The 19509-nt window shown below is 42.5% G+C and overlaps 1 protein-coding gene and 1 pseudogene across 1 annotated transcript in view; one reads left to right on the forward strand and one right to left on the reverse strand.

The window, feature by feature from the left end:
• LOC117441960 (uncharacterized) overlaps positions 1-19509 on the forward strand; it is a 605495-nt gene that overhangs the window by 423962 nt on the left and 162024 nt on the right.
• LOC117441961 (zinc finger protein 721-like) overlaps positions 14305-19509 on the reverse strand; it is a 143217-nt pseudogene continuing 138012 nt past the window's right edge.

Below are 19509 nucleotides of genomic sequence, written 5' to 3' on the forward strand. Positions count from 1 at the left end.
TTGCTACATATGTACCCAACATAACTCTTTCAGGAAACCATTTTCTCCTATACATTGAAAAACGTACATGTTTCCAGCATCACATATTCCACACACTACGAAAGAACATCTACATATTTACTCCAATATTTTAAGCTAGTTCCTATAGCAAGATTATCATGTGTGACATAATAATCAGATGTCTTGTTTGCTAACCAAGAATATTAAACTTTAAAATGTCTTTTGGCCAGTTGAAGTCCTGCTTACTTCATCCTTAAACTCTTCTTTAATTTGAAACCAAAAAAGGTCTTCCTTCTCCACCATGATCCTATCTCTATATCAAAGTCCAGACAAACTGATGATTTATCTTCAGAAACCATGAGGAATGACTCATAAAACACTATTCTCCCTTACTTCAGTTCTAAATCAAATGAGCCAGACAGGAAACCCCCTTTAACCTACTTGCTTATCCTATTATTTTGATCAAAGTTGTGTTACAAGCAGGTTAGATCTGTAATGAATTAAAATCAATATTTAAGGACGTAATATAAGTTAAATATATTGTTAAGCAAATTGCTGTTTTATTGTGAAGGCCTCTCTGGCGAACAGCGGCCTTTGGCTTTTATTTTGAAAGGCCGTTCCGGAACAGCGACAATCGTTCTAATGCATTAACTATAGTCGTGAAAGAGACAAGGAGGGGGAAGGCGTGTGGAAGCAAGCAATGAACTGAAAATGCCACCAATCCTGTTTTAACGTGATGGCGCACATTGAAAACCTAAACGCCCTGTCATAACTGACAAGCGTTCAAAAACCTTTCTGCTTATCCCTTAGGCCACTACTTTTTGTCTTATTCATAACCTAAAAATACAATTGTGATGAATAGCTTGCTTTTGTATCATTACATTTACCAACATAAAACAAGGTCTGTACTAATCAACAATGACAACCTACAGACAGCTCATTTAGTTAAATATACGCAATATATTGACTTCGCTTTTATTTATCTGACTTAATTAACGTGCTTCCCCCCCTTTCAGCCACTAGATGGCAGCAGCAGAGCACAAATGAGCTTCACTCTTCTGAGTGCTTTGGTCACACAAGTATTTCAGGTAAAAATCACACAGATTTATTCCCCGTACAGTTTGTCCGGCTTGATAACGTGCTACATATGTCGTCACGCAGGACTCTCTGCCTACCTTGCGATCAACGTTATGTTTACGTCAGCCTTTCAAATTAATTTTTACAGACAAGGGAAACGGGAGCCGGTCTCGTCACAATGTAGGTGACGTTAGCGCTCTCTCCCAAGGATTTAACAGAATAGCAGTCCACTGACACTTTCGCTTATTCGGTCTCAGACTGCTATTTTACCCCCAGTTATAAACGGCGGATCGATCTGAAATATCGATCATCCAGGTTCCGTCGTGTAAGACTCACACCCACGAACTGCACCGCTCCTACGCCACTTCAGGACTAAAATACCTGAGATCCACGCAAACTGCTTTTATTTCTCGTCACGCAGGACTCTCTATACCTGGCGATCAACGTTCACGTGTTATATATAACTTTCCTAACATGGTAAAAAATATGCATTGTATACTCTATTCAAACTTCAAAAACACTCTGAAACGCCTACAGACAATCCTACAGGGCCCTGCTATTGTCCGAGGCGTCTAAAAGTGCTTGTTCCCGACCCAGTGTGGTCGTCTGAATCCTTCCACAGCTCATGTTTATTCAGAAACGTCGGAGGTCACCATTTGTTAGGAGATTTCGTGGACAACTCGTCCGCTTTCTTAAAATCTCCTCGCGTCCCTACACAAGCCATTATCTTACAGGAAGGAAACCCAGAACATACAAGTAACCGTTTAACAATAATCCACTTTAATGGTAATATACAATGCAATACAATCAAATACATTACCATACACAACCATATCGTATCATATGTGAAATGTCAGGAGTTTGGCCTACTCCTGGCTCCTGCCCACAGGCCGCCAGACCTCCTGTCCCAGCGACTGGTGAAGAGAGAGAGCGAGAACAGCAAGCCGGATAGGCTTTCATACCAAATGATACAGGAGGGGGTGGAGTTTAAGGACAACTGGTCCAATCATCTCAAACAAACACCTCTGACCCTCACTGTCTCCTATTTCTGCAGCCTCTGCAGCCTCCACACATCCCCCCATCCCAGTGGCTCAGCTTCCTTATCACAGGGATCTGAGATGACTGTATGTTAACTCCACACCTTCCCCCTCTTCCCTTTGTCCTCACAAAACCAAATGTTCCCAGGCCCCAAAAACAGTTCACAGTTTTCTCACCCAAATCATTTTCCCTTTTTAAGCATCTTGATAGTTTACTAACCTGAATACATACAAATATTTCCTTACAACACGCAGAGGATGGGGCTCTGTGGATGAGGGGAAGACGTGTCCAATATTGTGTATTTGTATATATTGTATATCCTATATATATGCTAAGGTCCCGCTGCTGACACGATAGCAGTCATTTAGTGCGCTTGTGTGTAATTAAATATCAAAATCTCACTCCAGCCAGGGACCCACAGCTAGCAACCCTGGTTAGCTTCAGAGCTAGCAGTCTGTGTTGTAAACAAAGACAGGACGAGCTGGAAATGAAACAAACGATACTTAGAAACTGGTTAAAAGTTTCTGATGGAAGGAAACGACCTCTTCTCTCTTTGAATGTGGTTTATACCTTTCAGGTAACAGCAACAGCTAAAGCCTGACAATAAACCGTTTGGCTGCACCCGCACTGCGAGGGGGCCAAGTTCCCATCAGCAGAAACACGTGGGTTTGCTATCCTGGCTCCAAGATGGTGGAACGAGCTCCCATTGACATCAGGACAGCAGAAAGCTCACACACCTTCCAGACTGAAACTCATCTCTCTGGACTCCACCTCCAGCCATAGAACTACGAACAAAGCACTTCCAACAGTCCCTCCTTACACACCTACAAGGTTAATACTGAAATCAAGGAGTTCTTCATCTGAACTCTGCATAGGACACAACTCATATCACAAACAGGGTTCAATAGCCTCAACTGTACAACAACACTGACTGTGCTTAAACATAACAGTGTTCCCTTGGGCATAACTTCGACTGTTAACATCAATATCATTCCTCACGATAGCAATGGCTCGGAATTGAGGTGGTGTCAATTTGCTCCTTTGTCTTTACCTTTAAACCGGAGCGTGTGTGAAGTTCATTACGACTTCTCCCTGTTCCCGTCCACCGGGATCAGCTCACTTTGTGAACTTTCACCCTCACCCAATCACCTGGCCGAACAGGAGTCTCTTCTGGAGTCTCGTCTGGTATCTCTGTAGCTTTCCTAGCCTGCGTAGACAAAACTTGGATAATATTACTCAGAGTTCTGACATATTCATCACTTCTATTCATCTAATATCTAAAACTGGACCACTCCCTCCTTGGAGGAGGCCCAAGCTTCGGCCTACCTTTTGTCGTTATGAGAGCTATTATTAACTACATGTTATTATTTATTAACTACAACGTCACTGAAATCAACATGTCTGTATAATCAAGACACTCCCTCCTTTGAGAATAACATGCTCAATTAATATTGCAATGATTACCCTATTCTGAACAGGACATGTAAAACCCATAACGTTGCATTCAATAAATACAAATCCTCCATGTACCCATAAGGTGTACACAAATATATCATATGATGTATGGCTTTCTGATGGTATACAAAATCTGCCATTAGTACAAAAAATACTTGTTTCAGGAATGGCTTTTGTCCTGGTATTATGCATCATTGTTGCTGCGAAAACAATACCCCTGGTGTCGCTAATGCGTCTCAATAACTCTAGGATTAGAGGATTGGTTGATACCGCTGAACTAACATATGATAAAATAATATTTCTCCAAACTAGAGGGAAAATACGAACTATTCTCACCGAGGGAGACATGCATGAAGGGCTGGTGCCCCTCACTCAAAATGAGGTATTGCCTTACGCACCACACTATAAATCAGTAAAGTCACTCAAGAATAAATAAATAAAAACTGATTCTTGAAACTGTTGTAAAAACCCTACAACTTCTTCATCCAAGCTTTCAATCAGTGTTATGTTATTTAATCTGCAGCTCATTGCCTTAAAACAGATACTTCAGACCGATTATAAAATTGTGTTTATGAGAAAAATGTAATCTGACTCCAAAAATCACATAATTGTTTGACTAAAAAACTACACTTCCACTAACAGTAAATGAAGTTCCCCTTTAAACACAGCCCCGGTCTTCTGACGGGGTCTATCTGTGTACTGGCTGGGAAATGTTGGGCCAGTCTCTGTCGCTCCGTCACTGTTCTCCCGCTAACAGTCACTCTCTAGTTCTGCTGGGTTCTTCTTGACTTCACTGGTTTGAGACAAGCGACCCTATCGGACACCTCCCTTTGTCGCCAGACTTCACCACAGCAGAATCGAGTTTCTGTCTTCAGGTCTCAACAGCTCCACGTCAGGTGTATCGCCGCCCCTTGAACTGCAGTCGGTGTAAACAGGAGGACTTGGTAAGGATCCTCCGTCTTGGGCGAGTACTAGGTTTCCGTCTTCATATCTTTGGGTGGAAACCCGTCGTCTTGACCTCACTAGCTGTGTGGACTCCATAGTTTTCTGTGTAGGGGAACAACATCACTCGTAATCTCTTTCCTTCTCATAATTAGAAAAATAGTCTGCTCAATGTTCTATTCTGTGGATGCTTTATGCTTTATGTGCAAATGCTACTCTCGATTTAGTTTTACATTAAACATTAAACCTCTCCCTCCTGTGGTGACAGATATGGCTCAATGTAGCTGGATTTCAAAATACCCTTGGGCTGAAGATGCATCACCTGGTGGTCTGGCCCTCTGAGCTTCCTCATTGTTGTGGTTGATACCAGGGTGTCAGTGGCATTTGGGTCATGTTTGGCACCCCTGTTTGTCTTTGACATCCCTGGGACCCCCTGCCTCCGTCGTCATCATTGAAACTTCCCTTGGGTTAATGTACGGAGGGCCGTTGTTTGGTGCATGTGGTGGGTATTTCATTTGTTGTTGTGGACAATCTCTAGCCCAATGGCCCATTTGGCTGCAATGGTAACATCCCTCAAACCGTAAACGTCTTCTGCCTGTGCCTCCTTGGAAACCTCCTGGTTGTTGGTTCTGCTTCTGATCCTCTGGCACTATCTGAGATTTAACTGTTTGAGGTGTCTGCCCTGCATTCTCTGGTTCTTCCTGAGCTTGAATTGTTGGAGGTGTCTGCCCTGCCTTCTCTGGAAGTTTCCCCTCCCTTCTCCTTGTCTTGTTCCTACAAGCTACAGTGTCTTTTGTTTTTTCTGCTATGTCTTCCCTCACTGGCAAGTCTGCTACTCGGACCACATTTATGCTGTGTGCCAATAGGCTGGCATATTCCAGATGGAGTATCAGACTTGTAACTCTTATAAATCTTTCTTCAGCTTCCCTCCATATAGTTAGCTGTTGTAGGCATTGTTCGTGCTTGGGAACCGTTTTATAAAAGCAATAGCTCACGACAGGCCGTGGTATATGCTCATTTGATCACAGCTAAGGGGCGTGGTTCGGCCCGACGCGAAGCGGTTACCAAGTGTGGCAATATGAAAAAAAAATACACACTCTAATTTAAATAGTTTTTATTAGTAAATAATGATGTTCAAAATAAAATAGTCCCTCCGTTGCCTTCTGCGCGAAACATAGTGCGAGGTGGTTGCTATGCTACACTAACAGCTAGCGAACATATTAGACAGAGAGCGTTGATCCATTATTTGGCTATTTATTTACATTCATTTGTATGTTGCCGTTTATTGTGCACCCACTGAAAACCTGTCCAGCATCAGTAGCATGGCTTACGTGGTTACTTGTTGAGGTTGTCCTAGGCTGTTGCTTGGCGTGGTGAGAATATTGCTCCACTTTCTCCGGTCCCCGAGATTCGGCTTCCAGCAGCTCTGGAGAGAGCTTTCGCACCGGTGGCCACTAACGGTCATAATTTCTCTGCTTTGTTTCAAGACCCGCATCAGAAAGCTTTTGAATGGTGGTACTTTTCCAGTTGGTCTACCTGCTTTTCACGGAGCTCTGCATGTTGTCGTTTAGGTTCTGGAGATAGGCACTGCTCAATCCACTCTTCCATAGTAAGACCTCCCCGGAGGTCGAAGTTAATCTTAAATGTTTCCATCTTAGTGCTTGTAAGTTTGTTCCGTAACGGAAGAAATGTAAATATATTTAGAAAACTGACAAGTCAAATCAAGCAATCTGATTGGCCGATAGTGTTTTTGCGGACCTCTTTGATTACAGATTTGAAAACATCATTGCTTGCTTTAAAAGTAGCACAATTCATGATGTCAAACCTAGGAAAGTATTTAGATATCCCTGCCCTAATGCCAAAGGAACTGCACACTGAATATGTTTTGCCGTTTGATATCTATGTCTGGACCGCTGCGTAAAAAGGAGGGTTTCTTCCCCGTTACTTCTCCGCTGCTTTCTTGTTCAAGCAGTTTGCTTTTCAGCCCAACAGTATACTGTTTTACTCAGACGCGGAGGGATACTGACTTGTTGTGAAAAGTAATTTACCAATTATACCCGTGGTATACGCTCAGTATAGTCACGGCTAAGAACCATCAGATTGCTTGATTTGACTTGTCCGTTTTATAACTACATATATATAATCAATGAGTGAATGTGTCTTTCAGACGCCCCTTGATTACCGATGGTTATTAAGTCACCTCAATATATTTCTGTTTTCTTTCTGCTGATTCTCTGTCATTGAGGTGAGAGTTATCACGATGCGGGGAAAAACTGGACCAGTTCAAACAGGGAGCCCTGGCAATATTGTACAAGTAGTTAATAATAATAAAAGACATTAAGAAAAAGGCATTTTAAACAGTCATTATAAAGCAACACAATCTACCTGCATTGCATTACTCTAAACGTGTAAATACGTGCTTAACCAGTAGGTGGTTTGGGTTAAAAAGCTGTCAAGTTTACTGTGTTAACAAAATAAAATATACTGCTGTTTCTGGTTTAGTTTACAACGGATATATTTAGCTATTGTTTTGATATTTGTAACACAAAAGCGATGGAAAAACCCCACAGCGACACAGAAAAGATGGTCTTAACATGACCCAGCGGTCTATAGTTAATAAAAAACAATAATGTGAAAACAAATATTACTAACTTTCAGTGTTGGGAAAGTTCACTTTCTACATGAACTAGTTCAGTTCACAGTTCACACATTTTAAAATGAACTAGTTCAGTTCATAATTCAAAATGTTGAACTAAAGTTCAGTCTCCTGTACGATGTTAATGGGCCATTTCAATTTTTACAATATCCTCAGAGGGCCGTACAAGTTATTGACCTCTGCTTAAAAAAACTAAAATCACAGCCCATTCATTTCATTCTGTGCAAAGAAAAAGCAATCTCTTAATCCAGATATCTCACCATGACTCGCGTATGCATGCACGTGCAGGGTGTGGCGTGACCACCAAAACAGAAAGATATGGACACAAGATGTGTGCAAATGTATTTAGTTTCCTACAGTATCCATGTGAACATGATTTAAGTGGGGGGGACCTAACCTCCTCTAGGGGGGTCCGGGGGGCATGCTCCCCTGGCAAGATTTGTTGCACTATGAGAGCAACATTAGGAGATCTATGGACACATCTCTCAACACCCAAACACAACTGTAAGCAGATTTTCTTTTAATTTATGGATATTTGACAAATCACTCCCCTTTCAAACTGTATTCTTCTTTATTAATAACTGTCATATAGTATTTTATACCTGTTTACTTTATTCTCTTGTTTTTTTTATAACTATAATGATCATATAAAGATGTGCCTTTACCTCACTGGTTGTAGACAAACCTTCTTATATTCGTTAGCATAGCTAGCTAACCAGATGCTAATGATAACAACACGGTTATTGACTGTCTGATCAGTATGACAGATGAGCAGATCGCCACTGGGCTCTCAACTAAAGACACAGCCACGCAGAAACTGCGGCATGTGTATGGACTTATCGATACTGCAATTTCTGAAGTGCTGGAGTGGCGTTCTGGTGCTCTCAGTCAGAACTGCACCCCTGTCAGTCGAGACATATACCACGTGATGACACGTTAGGCTCGTGTTGTGTTCAAGGACCCTGACCTTGGCCAGGAAAAACAGGCACTAGCTTGTTTAATTTTTTTGTGGTCTAGATTTCTTTCATTTTTTTATTTTTTGCGTGTGTTTATAAATTACCTCGAGGGCCATACCAAATTGTCTCCCGGGCCGTATACGGCCCGGAGGCCGGAGGTTCCCCACCCCTGCCGTAGAGTCTCACTCTGAGCGAGTGCTGCTGCAGCTGCTCTCGGCTTCGTCCAATTCATTCATTCAATGCTCGCCGGTTCCGCGGTTCCACATCGTTTGTTGTGAGGAGTCTGATATATTTAGTATATTTATATTTTAGTGCGACAGCCAGGGGTGACAGGCGCGTACGCGTCACAGGCAGCTTGCTCTTGCCAGATTGGGTGGTTTTCCGCATTATTTTGAAGCCTGTTTACGGTGTGTTTTAACTGGGTTTTCGGCTGAAAGGCATATGAAATCTGGCACACTTTTGAACGCCGTTATAATACAGTGCTGAGAATGAACGCACTTTTGAACGCCGTTATACAGCGCTGAGAATGAACGCGTTCTCAATTACGTTCATCTAGCAGAAATACAGTACGTTCAGTTCACGTTCGCCCAAAATATGAACGCGTTCATGAACGATCGTTCATTGAACGCGTTCAGGTACATCACTGCTAACTTTATTGTGAAATTCAAACTGAACGGTAAAAGAATAGTCTCCGGTCTATAGAGAGGCGAAGTCCCTCCCCTTCCGGGAGCCTCCATGGGACCCCGGAAGCGGAAAATTATACATTGAAGTCAATGGAGAGAGAAAAGTTATCTTTTGATCTCGTTTGAATTGTGCCACGAATGACACATATGATGTTTGTCAATTTAAAAGAATATTTTGCAAGTCAAAAAAAAAATGTGTCGTAAAACTGTGAAGTTACACATTTCTTTGTGTGAAACCGCTCGGTGAACTACAGGTCTCTGGTCTCGCACAATACGCGTCACCATCACAAAGACGGCCGTAACGTTAGCAAATTTCCCCTGTTTCTTTCAGAATGAGAATAAAAGTATAAAACGAGGTGAACATTACTACAAGTCTGGGCACGTTGAGAGCTGAACATACACGAAAGGGGAGTTAGTCGGTTCTGTAAGAGCAGCGGGACCGGCTTTACAAGGTTTCGGTGAGTAATATGAGTGCAATGTGTAACGTTAATGTCAGCTAGCTAACATTAGCTAACAAGGTACACTAACGTGTTTTGTTTCAGTAACTAGTTTTCTCCTTAAGAACTTCGTGGTCTCTGTGTATGCTGTGGATAACATTAGTGTTCACAAATAATAATAATTAATTCCTTACATTTATTATAGCGCTTTTCCAGTGCTCAAAGCGCTTTACAAATACACATTACACATATTTTTATACATGCAATGATCACTGTGGACAATACCCACAGGAGCAAATCCGGGTGAAGTGTCTTGCCCAAGGACACAATGGCCTGACGCAGTGGCGGCAGGAGCGGGTTTCGAACTGGAGTTCCCCAGCACCCCCCTTGATCTGATGATCAGATGCACAGACTCCCGTGTTTTGTTTTAGTTGCTCTTCAGATTGAAGCGGACAGTTTCATATTGACTATACTGTATGTGTGATCTCCTTTTACATCTCGTTGTGTCATTTGAGTTTATTTGCTGTGTGTAGATTCAAGGGTTTTGGTTATCTTGTCAATTTGTTTGGTTATCCAGGCACAGCTGTGTGTGACTCCCTCGGGTACACTGGTATGTGTTTTCCTAATGTAGAGAGCGTTGATTTAATTAATAAACTACACACTGAGTCTAGATCCTGATCAAATCCTTTTTTATTGTTGATCAAATGTTTTTCAAAAATGTATTCATACACATTTAGAAAAATACAATGTACAATCACAACCAATACAGAAAAAACAAACAACAACAATCAGACAAGAGGACAAAACTATGGAAAAATAACCCCTCCCACCCCCAGATCCGGACCATCCTTGTATTATTGCTCATTCAATCTATTATAGCATGCTAACAAATGGTACTCACTTTATTTGTACAGATCTGCATGGGAGACGATGGCGCGATGCAGAGCGCTGTCTGTGATTGTGCACGGGGGATGTACAAATGCAGCCACGCTGCAGCATTGGCAATATGTGCCATGTGGCAGATCAGCTCCACAGATGTTGAGTGCCAGTGGAGGAAGCCTGGCACTTCAAAAGTAGTCCGGCCGGTGTCTCAACTTTACCAACAGCGAGAGGAGACATACAACCCACTGGCCAGAGACATCGCCACTGAGGATGTAGACTGGTTCAGGTCTGCACTGAGGGGCGCACAGTGTGGCATGGCATGGCTTTTATCACCTGAGCCAGAGCCGCAGCCTCATCATCAGTCCATTGTCACCGTGCCGGAGCTGGTGAAGGGGCATGGGGGTCGGGGGCTTGAGGCAATTCTTGCCTCAATGCGACTGAGCAGAGACCAGCAAGCTGCCATCCAGACAGCCACCGTAGGACAGCGGACACATCCTCAGTGGCAGTTACACAGACAAGGCAGGTTGACAGCCAGCAAGTTTGGTGCTGTGCTGCGGTCGGGACTTTCATCCACTCCATGCGCGTCCCTCATGTAGAGGGTGCTTGAGGGGTACAACTTGGACGGAGTCATGGCTGTCAACTGGGGGGTTGTAAAAGAGGCCGAAGGGGTGAAGGCTTTTGTGCAGGCCTATCGGGTGACAGTCTTCGAGTCTGGTCTCTTTGTGAGTGAGTCGGTGTTTTTGGAGCATCACCCGATGGACTTGTGCAGCCATCTGCCCTGCTGGAGGTGAAGTGTCCACACAGCCAGAGGAACATGACCATCACGGAGGCAGTCCAGTTACCATCCTTCTGTCTCCGTGAGGAGGGTGGGTCTTATGTTCTCAAGGAGAATCACCCACACTGGCACCAGGTCCAAGGGCAGCTGCACATCACAGACCGTCTTTGCTACTTTGTTGTGTGGACCACGAAGGAGGCGATCATCATCCCCATCCCCAAAGACCCTGCATGGCATGGAAATCTCCTCCTCCTGGAGAACACCCAGCATATGCTCCCTGTGTTGGCCAGTAGAGAGGAGGACATTTAAATAAACATACTCTTAACACCCTCAGACTCTGCGTTGTGTTCCGTATGTGTGATGGGTGTTATGCAGAGGGGAGGAAAACAGGACACAGCAGATTGGGATTGTGGTGGAGACGCTGAGCAGTTATTTAATTGTTGCATGTAATTATTATTATACTGCGTGCTTCTTAGTTATTCCATCTTTTGCTGTTACATGGATCTGTATGTAACTCTATATTTAAATCTCTACGGACTGATTTCAGTGGGATGGCAAGTTCCTATCTTTAAACATTTATTAGTTTTTTCTCAGAACAGATTTGATTTCTGAAGTTAATTTAACTTTGCGACCATGTAAGGTCATTATTAAAAAGGTACAATCAATTTGTTTAGGGTTGACTAAAATAATGAAAAACATTCATTTGGATAATTTACTGACAGAATAAGAAACTCAATGATGCTCTACTCACCTGTTCCTTTTTATAAAGTGAAACAGTTGAAACGATAGATTTTAGTAAACTTAAAAACAACCTTCTCCAAAAGCTATCAAGGAATATACCGAATACTTGTTTTAGAACTTTATTACATATTTGTATATAGTTTGAATGATCCATAGTTGACAGAAGCTTGTGTTTACACTGACCTGTTACTCATATTAATGTCTTTGTAACTTCAGTAAACCACTCCCTCACTCATTTCTTTCATTCATCACGGTTCAGTAAACTAAGTGACACGTGAACCAGTTTGAAAACAGCTAAGCTCCCTTTCTCTTGTGTCCATACACTTGGCCCTTTCTCTTTTCCATGTGAAAAAGGGAAGCTGCTTATTCTGCTTTTCTCATCTGGCTCCCTGTCTGCTCGTCTACAATGAGAAAATGATATGCTACATGGATGTCGGTGCAGTCCACGATCATTGTGCAGTTGAAGGCAGAATGAATGTATTATTGACTCCGAATGAAGCACAACTTCATGTCATACAATACATTGACTTTATTTGTAATTGTGTAAAAACATATGAGCATTGGTTAGCAAGCAGGACCTGCAGGAACAGAGCACGGTGATGGATGGAGCTGGGAAGAGAGAAGAATAAAGAAAACAGATCAACTTTATTATCGGATATTAAAGATTTAATTTCAAAACAAGTTGCCACTCCTACAGTTTTCTAGTGTGTAAAGATGATTTCACTTGACCTATGCACAATATCACACTCAATACATGTGTGTCTCTGGGGGGTGCATTGTGCCTTTGATGTATATAAATAATATACCATAACCAAATACTATTACGTGCAGTGGAAGTCAGGTTGCCAGGGCAGGTCAGTGTGCATGTTCCTCAACGTCTCAGCAGTTATAGGTGAGGGAAAGGAAATAAAAGAGAAAAAGGTCAGTAACAACACTTTGAATAATTATCTCTTCTAATAATGTTCTCTCAGTAATCACTCAACTACTGTCTTTCCAACACACAGATTGACCCTCACTGTCATCACGATGAAACACGTCCAGAAGAATGTCATACAAAGCTGCCTGCCTGCCTTCGACTCTCCCTGACTGCTTCCTTAGCACCTGGTGGAGGGGGCGATAGGCTACTCTTCAAATGTTTCACGAAATACTTACCATCATGACTACTCTTACTGTTTAACATGTTGGTTTACTTCAGGCTACTAAAAATGACACGGCTAAGTAATGTAATGCTAACTAACGTGCTCGCTACTAGCTAGGTAGCTAACTTGACTATGTTCCATGCACAACATGTGTATTACCTGATATGTTTGGTCCAACGACTCCTGGTCCTTTCATCAGACGGGAATCGATAGAACGAGCAAGTGGTATGATCACAACCTGGTACAAAGCACACAGGCATCTTGTAAAAGTGAATTTATTTTTAGCAATCTCTTATTTATTGGAGGGCATAAATCAGTTATGAGATCTTCTTCTTCGCTTTAATTACGAGTCGCAACCACTTGGAGCATTATCGCCTGTGACATCACATACGCGACCCAGAATGGGATTTGTAGTCGCGTATTTTTCATAATCTTATATTTCAACAGTTTTACAACAATGTCACTTTTTGACATGGAACTTATTGTTTAAGATTGACAAACATCATATGTGTAGTTCATGGCACAATTCAAACGGGATCAAAAGATACATTTTCTCTCTCCATTAAATTCAATGTACATTTTTCGCTTCAAGGGTCCCATGGGCCGGAAGTAGATGGGCGTGACTTCGCCTCTCTATAAGGGCAAAGAGGCGGAGCCGAGGCACGACCTGCTGCCTCCGAACTGGAAGTAAACAGAGCTAGCTCAGGCTAAGAAGCTAAGCTAACATGAAATACATGCATACCAAGTTACTGCTAACAGTGTAGTTCCCCAATATAAACGTTACATTCATAATCAAATGAGACAATCTGCAAGAGAATTAGCTATATTTTGTTATTCTTAATGCTTGTCATTCACACGTATATATAGAGATATAGAGAGCCACACACCCTCCCGATGGCCTGCCGGTACGCGTGGAAGTGTGGCCTGCAGCAAGCGGGCAGCAGGAGCGGGGCTGTCAGCATCAGCTTGTAGATGGTATTTTAAACTCGATGCGCTCTGAAACTACGGGGCGGCCGAAGAAATAAAATACACATGCGTTGAAATAATTAGTGGCGTTAATTTTCTTTTGCGTCAACGCGTTAACGCAAAAAAAGTTTAAAGGAAAAAATGGGAGAAACCTCAGGGAGAGCAACAGAGGAGGGATCCCTCTCTTTATCAACTTTTAATACTTTTTAAGACCCCGCGGACACCCTGAATGTTATTTTGAACACTTGGTGGTGGGGTGTATAAAAGGGGTCATAGGTGACAGGAGAGGAAGTGGACACAGGAGGAAGAGCATACCGATTCTACCAGATGGCCAGCCCAGACGATGCTCATACTACAACTATTGACACAGTGTACTTAAACCGTGGTATGTAAAGCAATAAAACAGCGCGCTGTCGGCAGACTGACAGAAAACGAAACTCAAAGGAACAGTGAACATTATGCCTGTCAATTCTGACGTTACGGCAACAGATGGCGCTGTTGGGATGCGATCTGTAATGGAAAAAAGGATTACCCAACACAAGGCCAATAGATGGGAATTGTTTATTGTAAACTGTGAAAAAAACTAAATATGCTTAATTGCGGCTCCTACACTCTGAAACCCACTATGGTTTTTCTCCAGAGTGAACACGAAGATGTGTTTTGAGATTACTTGATGTTGTGAACGTTTTCCCACACACTTCACACCAGTAAGGTTTTTCTCCAGTGTGAATATGGCGATGTGATTCTAGAGCACCTGATGTAGTGAAAGTTGTCCCACACTCTTCACAGCTGTAAGGTTTTTCTCCAGTGTGAATACGTTGATGTGTTTTGAGATCACCTGATCTAGTGAACGTTTTCCCACACTCTTCACAGCTGTAAGGTTTTTCTCCAGTATGAATAAGTTGATGTGATTTGAGAGCACTTGATTGAGTGAAAGTTGTCCCACACTCTTCACAGCTGTAAGGTTTTTCTCCATTATGAATAAGTTGATGTCTTTTGAGATGACTTGATCTAGTGAAAGTTGTCCCACACTCTTCACAGCTGTAAGGTTTTTCTCCAGTGAGAATATGGTGATGTCTTTTGAGAGCACCTGATCTAGTGAAAGTTTTCCCACACTCTTCACAGCTGTAAGGTTTTTCTCCAGTGTGAATAGTTGATGTCTTTTGAGATCACCTGATCTAGTGAAAGTTATCCCACACTCTTCACAGCTGTACGGTTTTTCTCCTGTGTGAATACGCAGGTGGCTCTTTAAATGTCCAGATGCTGTAAAGGATTTGTCACATTGCTGACAGCTGTGACGTCTCTCTCTCTTCCTTTCGGTTTCTAGAACAGATGGACAGAGAAAGAGAGAAAGTCAATCTAAAAAGCATAAATACACAAGTTACCACAATAAAAACTCACTTAATATAAACCTTGAGTTAACAAAATACTACTTATCAACTGTTTGTCTTTATTATATTTGATACAGTAATACAGCAATATTCTAACCAAAGTATATACCAGAGGTGGGGGACTCGAGTCACATGACTTGACTCGAGTCACATGACTTGACTATTTTTTTACTTGAGACTTGCTTGACTAACATTGATAAAAGACTCGACTTGACTTTGACTTGGTATTCATGACCTGAGACTTAGGCTTGAGACAGATGACTCGAAAGGACTTTACTTTTTAAAATAGAATATTTGTATTGTACGAAGCACCTAGAGGGCGATGAAAGAAAAAAAAGAGAGAGAAAGTCTCTCGTTCGCAGGAGAAAGTAGGAAGTGGAGCACACAGGAGACAGCCGTTTCATTGCAGACTGTTATGTTTATGTGGGGAAATACATACATTATTTGAGATATATTTCAAACTCGGACTTCATTTTAGGGACATTTCGGCCAGGGGTGTAGAGTTATTTGTTCAAGCACTGGATCGGCAAAACAGGAGAGTCTGTGAACCAGTCTGCCTTGACCTATGTATTCATGTCTGACTCTCACAGTATCTGCTAATTCATAGAAGAAAAACCTCCTTCACTTACTCCCACCTCTGGTATAAAGGAGACCGAGGGAGACGGCATCCTGTCACTGCGAGTCTCAGTATGCTCCGTTCCTCTTGGGTTTTGTTTTTTGTCTAAACTTTGTCGTGTCTGTATGAAACGTCATTTTGAGAGACCATGCTTTTGGTCCTGTGGATTACATTGGCCTTCTGCAGACCATGTCTGGCCATTCAACTTTCCAAGACACACCTGAGTGACAGCACGAACAGGTATGGCGAGGAGCCCCGGCCTCTGCGCTGCTACAGCCGCGAGGCTATGCTAGGGCTACAATGCGATCGGCCTCCTACGAATACACCAAGCCATCTGTGCTCTTCGTTATTGGATGAAATCCCTCGGGAGCCGCTTAGAAACACCAGGAAAAAGAGACGAGGAAGGAGGGGAGGCGTTCAGAATACGGCGGAGATTCAGCCGGCCACCACTTCCATCCATCATTCTCACAAACCTGCGCTCATTGAGCAACAACGTGGACACACTAAGGACACACAAGGTACTGTCATGAATTTCTCGAGTCCTCTTGATTATGTTTCACGGAAAGTTGGCTCCAATCTACGATGGCTGAATCTCTCTCTGAAGTACCCGGACTCGCCCTTGTTCGAGCAGACAGGGATGCGAACTCGGGGAAAACCAGAGGAGGCGGTATTTGTGTGTATATTAATGATCTGTGGTGCCGATCATACTCAGTAAAATGTAAAACCTGTGATCCAAACGTAGAAATTCTCGGCATGACGTCAAGACCCTTTTATCTGCCTCGAGAATTCGGGTGTATTTTACTGTTTGTTGTTTACGTGCCTCCCAGCGGCAGAGGACACTGTTCACGAGCTGCAACTCAGCCACCGATGCACCGGCAATAGTGCTCGGGACATGAAGCAATGTCGCCTGGAGACGGTTACCTGGGTTCCAGCAGTGTGTTAGGGATCACAGCAGGAAAGACACTATCCTGGACAAACGCTTTGTTAATGATAAAGGAGCCTATGTGTCTAAATACAGACACCAATACTGATCTCTGATCATAATGTTGTGAATATGATACCAGTGGATAAGACCAAACTCAAGGGAACCAGAAAAGAAAGTAATAAATCATATGTGACTAAGGACATGAAACAAAGACTACGGAGCACTTGAACAGACAGAGAAAGAACTGAAAGTCAAATTGAGGGAATCAAAACACACAGAGAGCTTTTGGGAAATGCTTTTAAAGCCAAAGACCCCAAAAAAGTGTGGGACACCATGAGAACCGTGACAGGAATGACCTCTTCAGCTAAACCTATTGTGACGGACAAGACATACTTGATCCATACCAATGTGCCTATAAGCAAGGGGGTGGTACTGCTGCTGCTCTGGTTCACATCATCACTAAACATTTAGATAAACGCCACACCTATGCAAGAGCCCTCTTCCTAGACTTCTCAGCAGCAACACAATACAAGCAGACATAGTGCTGCGTACCGGTACGCCGAACCGGTACTGGACTTGTAAAAAGTTTCAGTTCAAGTCCGGTTAAAACCGGAACGTCGGGAACCGGTACTTGGACTCGCAAAAAAACTAGCAATTACATATATTCTGGTGTCTGTGGTTATTTAAACATTCCATGATAAACGTTATTCAGCGTCAATAAATTAGTGCTAATCCCAGTGTGCTCGGTGTACAACATCACATGTCATTTCACCTTCGATTCACGGTTTGAAAACGTAGCATTTTGCCACATGCTAATGCTAACCGGAAGTGAAGAATTTTCAGAATAAAAGTATTAAGTTAATAATGTGAACTTCCGTTTTTTTCAGAATAAATAAATTAAATAGTGTATTTAATTCAAAATTACGCCACATCAACATTGATTTAAATTTCTAGCAGTATGTATGTACATCACTATGTATGTAGTATGTACTGTATAAAGTACACATGTAGAGTTGTAGAAAAGACATGGTGTACAGACAGTACAGTACACTCTGACTGTACAGCCACTACAGTGTATACTGTACATAGTAGGTGTGTAACAGTGTAATGCGTATAGTCTACTCTACACTCTACCTTCAGCAACGCTTTAGGGATTTAGGCTCAGTCAGCTCAGGGACTGTTTGGTTACTTTAGTTTGGTAAATGAAATAAATGTTTGAACTTTGTAGTAGTTCACTGTAGTTGCTGTCATAAGTCATTTGTAGACTAAGTGGCAAAAAGTGTTTTTTTTACATTTGTACTTTGTAGAGAAATGTAGACACAAGTTGGAAGGGAGCGCAATAAACCTGACGAGTTTGAATTTGATGAGTTCATTTTCAATTGATAATTAGCTCACAATAAGTTCACTTTAGTTACTCACACAACTTGACACAAGCCATGGGCATACCAGTAAATCCATACCTGATTTACTGGTATGCCGCTTTCCTCACCAGGAGAGAGCAACTTGACCAAACCCTGCCATCACAACCAATGTAGGGCCCCCAGGGCTGCGGGAGTTCAGCTGTGCTCTCAGCTTCTTTTAGCTTCTTTTGATGACTTCACTGAACTGCTGTCTATAGTGTGTTTTGACTTTGACCGTCTAGTCATTGTTGGTGATTTTAACATCCATGTTGACAACCCCCAGGACAGAGGGGCTAAAGAACGGTTTTGTGTTCTTGATAACTATGGTGGGGACCCTCTCATGACATCCAACTATAGGCCCATCAGTATCTTACCCATAGCATCCAAGGTATTTGAGAAATTGATTGCCAAACAAATCATCAATCATCTCAACAACAGCTCCTTGTGTTCAAATTGAGAACCATAAGTCTAGTGTTTGTCAACTGGAGTACCACAGGGCTCTGTATTGGGCCCAATCCTGTTTAGTATGTACATAAATGATCTGCCTTCTGTGTGTGGAGAATGTGATGTATTAATGTATGCTGATGATACAGTTGTTTTTACTCATGGCAGAACCGCAGAAGAGGCTGCTACCAAGGTCACTGATGTGTTGGAGAATATTACATCCTGGCTTAACAATAACTGTTTGCAACCAAATGTCTCAAAGACAGTGTGTATGTTCTTCTCCAAGGGCCACAGCATTATAACAGAGCAAGATGTTTTCTTTTCTGGAAGGAGACTTCAGGTCGTCTCGGAGTACAAGTACTGAGGAGTACATATTGACACAAACCTCAATTTCAAAACCCATATCAAAAAGGTCTGCAATAAAGTAAAGTTCAATCTGTCAAATTACAGATACATTAGAAACGTGCTATCATTTGCAGCAGCTGAGCTATACCTTCAGTCCATGGTCCTCTCCCACATCAGCTACTGTCTGATCAGCTGGTCTGATGCTCACTCTGCAGCTCTAAGGCCACTGGAATCACTGTATAAACAAGCACTCAGAACACGAGACACAAAGCCATTCCGGTATCATCATTGTCACATTGTTAAAAAGTATAATCTGTTCAGCTGGGGAAATCTCATGGTTTACAAAAACATCTGCTTAGTTTATAAGACCACTCGTGGGTTGGCTCCTCCTCCTCTGGCTGCATCAGCCTAAAGCCCACCTCAACCAGGGCTACTCGAGGTGCGGCTAGGGGAGACGCACCATCCCATTTAGGAAGAGCGCATTCAGCCAGGCTGTCTTTCATTCCACGCATCCCATCAATGGAATTCAATACCTCAACCAATGAGAGTCCTCATCCTACTACACATTCAAGCACAGTGTTACAAAGTGGCTCATTGATAACCAACAGTGTCAGCACTGATGTGTGTGTGTAGGTGTGTGT

The sequence above is a fragment of the Pseudochaenichthys georgianus genome, unplaced genomic scaffold, assembly GCF_902827115.2.
Source record: "Pseudochaenichthys georgianus unplaced genomic scaffold, fPseGeo1.2 scaffold_223_arrow_ctg1, whole genome shotgun sequence".
NCBI lineage: Eukaryota > Metazoa > Chordata > Actinopteri > Perciformes > Channichthyidae > Pseudochaenichthys > Pseudochaenichthys georgianus.